The following is a 10,885-nucleotide window of genomic DNA, read 5'->3' on the forward strand; positions in this document are numbered from 1 at the left end:
CTGATCTCTATTAGAGACTGGCAGAATACACCCACCATCTTGTAGATTTTACAGAGTTTTCTATTGTCCAGCTTATTAAATTCATGCTTCTGTGATCCATCTGAAAGGTCACCTTTGGGCTACATATTTGCTTGTTTCTATTTCTGAACTTTAAGAACTATATATCTTGGGGCTATAAATCTGACTTTTCAAAAAATTTACTGTTGGAGATCATACTTCAGGCCCAAAGACCTGAAAACGAACACTTATTTTTTGTCTGAACAATTGTATGCACCATCTTATTCAATCTTAATGAATGTGCTAGGCTATAAATCTTTCATTGGTGGCGTGATGGGAGGAAAAGGTGCCATGGAATTTAATCTACTTTTTCAAGCCATCAATGCCATTAGTATAAAGACAAAACATTAGGTCTCATGGAGAAAGTCTGAACCATCGGTTTCTTCAAGATATACTTAGTGACTGAAAGCCAATGTAGCAAGTCATTTTATGCAGTTCTTAACTCCTCCTTGACCCGCTGGCTCTCAAGTGAGAGTGAGCTAATCTTGTAAGCAGTAGCTAACTTTTGGAATTAGCACCTAAGTTTAAAATACAGCTGTTCTATTGAACAAGGCTGCAGGGGCTGTGATGTGGTACCTCCCATGCCTGTCTGTTCATTCACATGTGGTATTTTCACAACCTAGTTAATGACTGAATCTTTTTTCACTTTGGAAATGCTTAGTGATAAGAGTCTTAAGGAAACCACGAGAGACCACTTAATAGCAAATGAAAGCAGTTGAATTGGCTAAATATGGTGAGGTTTGAGTGCACAAGTCCTTCCAGCCAGATTAGCTATTGTCCAGTTTCTGTTCCTTGGCAGTTAATTCAAAGTAAGACCATCTGGATTTGTGTACAGTTACATATTCAACAGCAACATCCTGCCTTCCTGGGGTGGGGTGAGATCTTATATTACCTACTCTTAATTGTAAAAATTAAGATAATATTAATGAAATATATTGTTAATATCACAAAGCAGCCTGGAGGTTTTTTTTTCCCTTTCTATAAGAGGTCATCCAACCTTTCCTATAAAGAGCCAGAGAGTAAATATCTTAGGTTTTGTGGGCTAAGAGGTCAATTTGAGTAAATTGTAAAGATACTAATATAACAAAACTTCCACTAGACTTTATCGGTGAAATTAAAAACAACTGAATATAATAACGTCATACAGGCTTACTTGGTCTTTGAGAAATTTTATTCATGGTTGAAAATTAGTTTCCCCACAATCAAAACCAGATGCAAAAGCTGATTTGTTAATGCTGATTTATAATGAAATTAATGTATTTGATATTAAAAATGCCTGTTTAGATTACAAGATTAAAATCTTATCAGATTACATTCCATTTAGTGCATTGAGTTGAACCATGTCCTTGGAAGGGGCTTCTGGGGCATGATAGGTGGGCGGTAAGGACAGACATAAAAAAAAGAAGCAAAGGTACATATACACCACTGAAGAATCCATATGAATTGACATAGACGGCCTGTAAATAACCCTATGCACTCATTAGGGTGATTATAATCAAGACAAACAATAAGTGTTGGTGAGAACATAGAGAAGTTGGAAGCTTCCTACATTGCTGGTAATAATATAAAATGGTGCAGCTACTGTTAAGCAGCTTGGAAGCTTTCAAGATGTTAAAATAGAGTTGCTAGATGATCAGAAAAATATCTGTATGTCTCTTACCATGATGTTGAGGTCTCTGGACAGTTTTCTATACCCAAAAGAGTAACAGAACCACAACGATCCTGGGTTCTAGAGCAAATATTAGGGCTGCTAGGATATAAAAGCCTAGTCTGTTCATTGACTTAACCTCATAAGTGAGTCTTAGAGGATATTTGGGAAGTCTTAGATAACTCCACTCCAATCTTCCAAGTTTGTACAGTCACTGAGAGCTCAAAAGTCAATATAATTCCATTGGCTCTGAGGCATGATGGTAGGGTGGTTGTAGGGCAATATAACTAAAACTTTGGAGACAGAAGCATAAAATGAGACTAGAAGTTAGATGGGGCCAGATCAGTATATAGTAAATATAGTGGATCCTTACCTTTCCACCCTCTTTCTATACTGCAGAAGATGGACACTTGTTTTTTAGATTTCTTTATTTTCCTACAGTTTCATAGCTAAAACTCTAGATGCAAATAGATTCTGCCAACTGGAGGTACTTGAGGCTGTCTTCTACAGGCAAGCCAGGATCAGGGTATTCTAGTATCTGCACTAACTCTGGGGTGTCAAGGAGGTTGAGGCTGTGACTTCCTGCTTCATCTGCTAGGTTGCTGCGAAGGTGTCAGTTCCCCTGGTGGCCTAGTTCTGTGGTGCTACTCTGGCAGTCATTCTCTGAAGCCAGCCTAAAGTCTGTTAATTTTCAAGGATATTGTAAACTTAAAATTCTTTCAAGGATATTGTAAACTTATAATTCGGTGACCTATTGCTACCTAAGATAATCAGAATAGTTTCTTAAACTATGGCTACTTTCTGAACTTCAAGGCCAAAATTAGGTATACATAGCCACTGAAATAGGTGGGTGTCACCAGAATTACCTTTCCTTCAAGATTGCTCTGGTCACTGAACAGAAGTGCTGCAGGGGTTGAGTTGGGATAAGTACAAGTTAAGCCAGTGTCAACTAGAAATGGTGATGACAATGAAGCCAGGGAAAACAATTGACACTTAAAACTTCAGTGGGAAAAAATATAATATTATTTGGTGACCAGGTTAGAGAAAGAGAGGGGGTTTCTCCATTGTTCTAATTGTTCTAAGTGCTAGGCAATCAAAAGTAAGTAAGTAAATGTGCTTAGTTAACAAAGTGGAGAACATTACAAAACTAGGATTCATGAGAAAGGTTACAGACTTAGTTTTGGCAAGATTAGTTTGCACTGCCTGTGGGATGTCTGAGTATAAACATCAAACAGGTAACAAAACATTGAGCTCCCAAAAGTTAGAGGAGCATTAGGAAGATGAACTTCAAGTTCACTATCTAGGAAGAATGTACAATTACTAAATAATCTCAGATTTTACATGGCCAAATTGGGGCACCCGGAGGAAACACACACTTAATGTTGGGCAAATTACAAAGGGGGACTGAAAAATAGATTATGAAGACTGAAGAGCAAAACCAGGAGGCTTGGGAGTGTGGCAATCAAAGAAGCTTTTCAAAAGAAGTTGAATGTTGAAGGGTTTTAGTAAGAAGGATGGAGTGGGTGTACCTATTGCATTTATCCAAATAGGAATATTATGGTATCTATAGAAGCTGTTAAAGTAATCAAAACTTGATTGAACTAGATTGAATTGATAACTCATTTTGACACTTTGGCCATGAGAGAAGAAATAAGGAGGGTTTCTTGAGATTTTTTCAGGGTGAGAGAAATCGTGAAATTTCTTAGGATAAGGTAGTTTTTCTCTGGAATAGTAAACCTTAAGAAAAGGATACATGACACAGGTGGACAATTATCTTTTCTAACATTGCTTAATAAGGTATAGATTACAGATCAGATTGTAGACTTATGGCAAAGTTCCTACTGCACCTGAATGAGAGAACAAACTTGTCTGAGAATGAAGGAAAGCAAATGTGCAGTGTTCTCGCTGACTGGCCACAAACTTGAGGTACTAAGAATGGGAGAAGCTGATCAAGTTATGCGAGCTTCTGAAGCTGCTTCATACAGGAAGCTCTTTGCTCTACTTCCTGGGCACTTGGGCATATGCTTTAGGCTCCCACATGCTTTATAGGGTGGTCCCTGTCTTGTTCATGGTTGGGGAATCAGGATTTTATTGCTGGAGGTGGATAAAGTAATAGGTTCTGCATCATTCCTTGCAATTCTTTGGAGCCAGGGTCATTTTTCCTACAGAATCATCCATACTTGGATTTTTTCTCTTAGTAATTTTCATTGAAACATTGGTATTCATTTTTTAAACTTTGTTGTAGGCACAAAAGACCTGGGAAAGAAACACCATTAACTCCCTCCAGAATAATGCAACCAAATTGAAAGTCTACCAACAAAAGGCCACACAGGGAAAGAAGTAACAAAAATCACATTCTAGGGGTTCACTGTTTTTAGCAGCCTGAGCTATGCTCTCTAATCATTCTTCACCTGACTTTCAAAAACAACACCCTAGCTCATCAAAATATACATTTTCCATTTGCCTTTTTAAATTAAAAACAATATTTAAAAAGAACTTGAAGGAATTCACAATTGCCTAGCTCGTTTCATTTCACGTGCAGTGTAGGAAGGTCAGGAAGTCTATTCTGCTGCCACAGGATTAGAGGATATTGATCTTCAAGCTTTAACTTTCTTCCAAACAGCGCAGAACAGCCCCAGTTTCAAGTGTGAAAGGACACCGACGATTTCCCAGGAGAATTCCACAGGATGATACAGGTGCCTGAGTTGTTCTTCAGAGTGCTAGGGCTTCGGTCACATTGACACCATTCCCTTGTGTAAAATTTCCCATCTTGGTTCAGTACCTTTCATTCCCTTGTGTAAAATTTCCCATCTTGGTTCAGTACCTTTCATTGAGAGGTCAAGAATTGGCCTGAGAAATTCCCTCATGGAACTGTCTTCCAGAGACAGTTCTGGCTTTCAGATCAGTACAGCTGTTCAATCATTAATGACATAATCAAGCTCCATCCCTTCTTTGGTGTACGGGCTTTCTCAGGATTGGAGCAGTCTTCTATCAGGACCCGGTCACACTCTGTCTAAGACATTGCTGTGTGTTGTCCTCATGTATTTTCTTACAGCCTTCAATCACCATTCGGTAACCAACTTTCACATAATATGTCCTCTTTTCCACCTCCCAGAATCAGAACACCTCTGCAGGTGAGATGCTCTTTGTCACTGCCCTTAATGGCCCGGGTATGTGCGAAATTACTCTCTGCCAAATTAACATCTCCACTAAGGATGAGAATATTTCCAAATGGCTTTCCAGGTAGAATATCAATGTGTAGAATTTTAATGTTCTGATAAGGCAAATCTTCACTTTATCTATCCTACTCCACCAGGTGGTCACCAGCTCTGGGCTAATATCCGTCCAGGTCCCTCCTTGAACTATGGGTGGTAATCACTTCACCTTTCCAGCAATGTCCCCACTCAATTCTTTCCACCCACTTTGCTCAAAAGTCAACTTCTTTGCTCTGTGTGTTACCATCATAGCTCAGAAGGTCCAGCAACGCTAACCCACGTGGGTAAATTCTCAAATTGGCAAAGCTGCCATTCTTTTGTTGTTGCTCACTGAATAGGTGTGTGGCAGCTCTTCATGCTCTGCTCCTGGAAAATGGACAGGAGGACTTCAGAATGGCCTCATTCTCAGCCTCGGTGCAGAGATGAAGTTGAATGTGCTGAACTGTGCTTGCTTCTGTCAGGGCCGGTCAGACCCCATGCTGGCTGCAGGGGAGGGTGCTGCACAGGAGATGAGGGTCTCACTGCATGTCAGGCTGCGGGTGGCCAGAGTGAACCACATAGGGGAGGCCACACTCAGATTTTTCTAACTGATCTCTGTGGTGTGCTTTAATACATTTCCCTCTCCATGGTTTCCTGTAAATCTGTGGTTGGCTCTTGATGAGATTGAAGTTTACTTGCTGGCAAGATGACCTCTCAGGTGGATGTGCACTACCATCAAGATGTCTGCAGTATCCTGCTGTTGGCTTATTGAGGTTAACAGCCATTATCACCTAGTTGTATCGATTAGAGATCTTAATGTGGCAGCGTTCTACCATTCTTCCTCTCTAAAGAGCTAACCCATTAGTTTATCTTTAAAAAGGCAGGATAAATGTGTGATTGTTTATCGACCAGTTCCCATATCTTCACCAAAAATGACTTGGTTTGATTAAGCTGTTTTATCTGATGAGAGCATATCGAAACATCCTCCTGGTGTTCAGATAAGCACATAGCCCAGTCTCTTGGCGACAAGGGTTCTGCAGCAATTACACGGCATTGCCGGTGCTCACAAGTAAGTTCAAAGAACACTGAGTGCTCACATAGAAATCTGCAAAGCATGTAAAGCAGTACTAATTCATGTAGGTCAAGACTATCTGGGAATATAATTGCTGGCCTTTGATAAAAGAATATGCAGGAGATTGAAACCTGCTTAAAAGAATGCTGTCAGAATGATGTGATAACTTCTTTAATAGCAACTTCTGAAATGGCAGAGTTAAGGTTATAATGCTAAGGAAAGCAAGAAAGATGTTTCTCCTAGGCACCAGGAATATGTTGTCCTGACCCCCAAAGTTAATTTCATACAGGCCTTGATGAGACCAGACAAGCAGTTTGTTTAAAATTATCTTCTAGATCCTATCAGTAAAATTCAAGTTTCTTATTATTTTTGATTCAGTGACTTAAAACCTGTTCTGTTGCTTTACTATACTACACTGAATCCGATTAAAGAATATGTGGCTTGGGAAGACATTGGATTTGATTTATTTTAAACACACACCTTCAGGGTATACACTTGTGGTGGCAATTGCTAGTGCAAGTTCCCTCCCGGGCACAAAGACTGACCAGATTCTAACCTCCCTTACATTTGGATGTGGTCACATGCCTGTTCTAGCCAGTAGCACATGACCAACAATGTGTGCTACTTATAAATCTGGCCCATAGTTTTCCTACAGTCTAGTTTTTTCTTCCCCCATCTATCAGTTTAATGGAGAAGACCCAGGGAGGCAGAGCTATGATATAGGGGGATCCCAAGTCCCTGAATAGGGAGGTCCTACCAGGAATAAACACTTTCCACAGTGATGTGAATGAGAACTTTTCAGCTACTGAGGCTGAGATTTGATTACATGTCTATTGTTACTTACTCTTGCCAATGTAACTTACCATACTGTTAAGCATGAGATGCTTTTTATGCTAAGCTTTTCAATTAAGCTGGCCACCTCAATCTTAAACATTGGCCATTAAATGTAAAGTAGGCGTATTAAAGCCTAAAGGGAGTTGAGTCCATTTTTTTTAAAGGGAGAATTTGAGATACACTAGGGTATCTGAGTGGGTCTAACTCACTTGTGGGAGGAAGACCAGGCAGGGAAATGATGTGACAATCGTTTTTAACAAGCTCTTCAAATTATTTGTTATCTATTCATCATGTTCCAGCCTGCTTATTTTCTTGGTTTAAATCCAGAAGTGGAATTTTTGCTCAGAAGTACCTTTTGAATATCTTATCAAATATTGCCAAGCCTTTTTTTCCCCCATCACCATCCCTTGTCCTTTTCCCTCCCCTGCCCTCTTAACCTCAGAGCCCTCAGGATGTTTGTTAACGTCCGTTAGTTTTGAAAGTGTTATCCAGTTGTCTACTATTAAATGTCCTGTATTTTTTATTGTGCTGACTCTATTGTACAGCATTTCCTCATATGCCATGCCTTTTGTTAAATGGTTACACTTCAGCCTTTCTCATAGCTATCTATTAACTCCATGGAGTGTATGCATCACATCACCATGATGTGACAATTGCTAGCTGCTTTGCTCCATCTAAATCAGGAAGGAGAATTGGACCATGAAAGTCCATCTCAGACCCATCAGCCAGTGCACCTAAGCCCAGCATGGCAGGGGGCTGTGGTGAGCTATGAAGCGAGTTCTTCGTAAGTAGATGAAGGATATTCTGACTTAACTGTTGATGAGCACTGTCTGACAGCAAACGGTGTAACAAAGCTGACACTTGTGTGACTGTCACCAGAGTAAAACTTAAGAGTTTTCAGTACCCTGGACTTCCTTTTAGATCCTGACTGCTCCATCTGTTAGTGGTAACACTTAGCTTGCTTCTTAGGAAGCTATTTCCTTACCCCTCTAGTTTATAACACCAGAATGTGCATTGAACTGTAGTTTCATTTTACCTTGATAGATATGACTGCTGTGATATTTGGATAAAATAACTGCAGAAACGTGTATAGATCGAGTGTATGCTTGGATAAATATGCAGAGTTGCATTTGTGTAACTGGCCTTTAGAAGAAAATCATTACCAGCATCTCCAGAAGGTTCCCTGAAGTCTTTCCTTTAGGAATAATCACAACCTCAAGGTATACCCCACTGGTGTCCCCACAGTGTTCTGACTCCTATGTGTATAGATTACTCTTGATTTTTATGCTGTTTATGTATACTGTTTAATGCCCCCCTCCTTTCTGGCACTACAAGTTGTTTCTGACTGATCTTGTATTTTTCTACTCAGTCCTAGAAGCAGCTGTTTTTCCAAAGGAATAGTAGAAACCAAGGTCTGGATGCTGACTCTGCATGATGCTCTTCTTGATGCTTCTAGGCGCAGGCACCTGGTTGAGCAAGAAAGTGTGTGGATACTAAACTGTGTATATATACATTTCTGTAAATATTTCTGTGGTCAGCCATGTTAAAACTAAACATGAATTCATGCTGATGTTTCAAACCCTAATGCATTATTACATAGGACATTCTAGTTCTTTCTCTAGGAGAAATACTCTTATTTCATAGTCTTACTACTTACAGAGCTCAGGGGCCAATGTTAACTAGCTACTGAATGCATATAATAAGCTAGAGAATACTGAGCAAGTCACAGGTTTAACTGCATTTTCTTTCAGGCCCTTTTGAAGCAGATACGGTACCAGATTCACACATGAAAACTGAGGCAGAGAAGTGTCTCAGACATGTGTTAATTCAGCGAATCTTTAGAACACCCTAGGGATGCTGAAGATAATTGTGTATTACTTTTACAATTGAAGAAACCAAGTGCAAAGATTACTTACCCAAAGTTGGTGTGTACTCTAGTTAAGTCGCGTGGCCCCAATACCTGCCTGACCTAGTGACCTTCTTTGTGATACTGCAGCTGACATGGAACCCTGAAACTTAGTTCTCATCGAAAAACAATGATTTTCCCATATTTGCTGGAAGAGAGAGCTCTTAGTCACATCATGACTTAGTCACATCATAACCTGCAATAAAAGACAAGGAAACCAGGTTTTTTCTTGACTACTCAGGTCTAAAGAAATAGATCTAAAACTAAATCCTGCTCACTGGTTTCGCCCTGCTCTGGGGTGAGAATTTACATGTCATTGAGTTGAGGTGACTTTTTAAGCACTGCTCCTTGGTTTGGTTAGCTTTCAAGCAGGGTATCCTGCTGTGACTTTGATGCCAATTTTGCAGGACCCTTGTTTGGGAAACTGGAAAATGCTGGTTTGGATTGAGTCACTACTGCATATATACAGTTGTCCCCCTTCAATTTTTTCCCTTAAAGTCTAACAGTTTTGTGATTTCAGACTACATGCCACTTAGAAGCAAGAGCTGAGCTAGGATGTCTGAGCAGGAAAACTAAAAGGAGGAAGCTCTACTCACCTTTCAATTCCTCTAGGATGCTCAGCTGGATATCTTCCTACTTAAGAGCTACTGAATTTGCCCCCACTTCAGATATAAGCTATGTAGCCAGTTTGAACTGGAGCAAATTGGCTGAGTGCAGGTCTAGAAATGGTTATTTTAATTTTTTTTATTTTGAGTTTCCTGTAGTGGCCACCACCTGGGAACAGGAAGGCAAGAGCCCAGAGGGAGTGTCATCTTCCCAAGGCAGGTGGGTGAGGAGGGAGCTTAGAGTCCACAGGACCAGAGGTTCTTGGGGTTTGGCCCTTCACTACTCACCTGAGCCAAGAGAGCGCTCTGGTCTTTCATGGGGTGTGTCCTGTGTTCATACAAGCTTTTCATCAAGTTTGTGTATCTTGATGTATGAGGAACAACTTCCTTGTGAGGGCATGGCAGACCATGGCAGACCATGGGCAGACAACGGATGCTGCTCTTTCACTGATCTCTTGGGTTTGTCTGACCAACCAGTGACCACTAACTTTGTGTCTTCACATAGTCTGCCTGTCCCTGCTTTGACCAGCTGAGCATCCCCAAATATGTCTTCAAGTCCCGGGGTCTCTGTTCTCAGGTACTGGTTGTAGAGTCTTGCTCCCCAACATCCTCTCTTCTAGGGCTGTATCCCCCTCTGTAGGTCGTTGTCTGCTTTCTCCTGTTAGAGTCAGGATACTACCCAGAAGGAGATGCTGCTTCTGTCTGTGTCCCTGATCTCTAGGCTTCTCATGTGCACTCAGTTCTGGACCACACTCTTAGCCCTGCAGTCTAAACCTACCTTTGGTAGGACTGTGGGAGGTAAAGGACCCACTTCCCACACTAGGGAGTACAGCCCCAGACCCATGGGTATGACAACAGCTAGAAATCCTGGCTGGTGAGTTGTAGCTGCTGCTCTACTGCTGGGCAAGCACAGGGCATGTGGCTTGGGTTATGTTAGGACCTTTCCTGGCTGATAGATGGTTCATTTATTGGTCAAGTGAATCTCCCAGTCCCTGTTGCTACTTCTACTAGTTACACTGACAGTCTTGGTGGTGTTGGGGGAATTGGTAGCATTATCCATGGTGTCATCCTTGATTGCTTTTCATGAATTAGATGAGTGGCTTAGCTGTAGCCTCCCTGATGCTGAGCCATGCTGGGGTTTGGCTTTTTGGTTGTCTGGGTTTGGCTTTTTGGTTGGCTAATACTGACTGGTCAGGAGGCTCAGTGACTAGAGTAAGTCTCAAGATGTACAGGTAGCTTAAGCCTTTGATTATACCAGGGATGTCCATCCTGGGCACCTATTGGACTTAGGGTGCAGGTATATGCCATGCTGGCTCTTGCTATAACTCATGACTGGATCTGATGCCATCCAGCAGTTACTCTCTGCAAAGTTCCCTGGGGCCTATCTCTGATTTCCCATGTTGGCTAGTGTCATTCTCCACCCCTCCCCCACCTCCCCAGCTATAAAAGACAGATTCTGATAGTCTTTCTGATCACATTCTGATTCCTTGTCCTAATTCTCTCTGAAGCTTATCTTCGGAGGCCTTTCTTGGTCTAAGACCTATTTTCTTGCCCTTCTACCTAGGATAG

At 41.1% G+C, this 10,885-nt stretch overlaps 1 pseudogene; it reads right to left on the bottom strand.

The window, feature by feature from the left end:
- Positions 1-4,302: 4,302 nt before the first annotated feature.
- Positions 4,303-10,376, bottom strand: LOC119234632 (spermine synthase-like; annotated as a pseudogene).
- Positions 10,377-10,885: the final 509 nt, after the last annotated feature.

The sequence above is a fragment of the Talpa occidentalis genome, unplaced genomic scaffold (assembly GCF_014898055.3).
Source record: "Talpa occidentalis isolate TD23 unplaced genomic scaffold, MPIMG_talOcc4v2.1 talOcc4.8, whole genome shotgun sequence".
NCBI classification, from domain to species: Eukaryota; Metazoa; Chordata; class Mammalia; order Eulipotyphla; family Talpidae; genus Talpa; species Talpa occidentalis.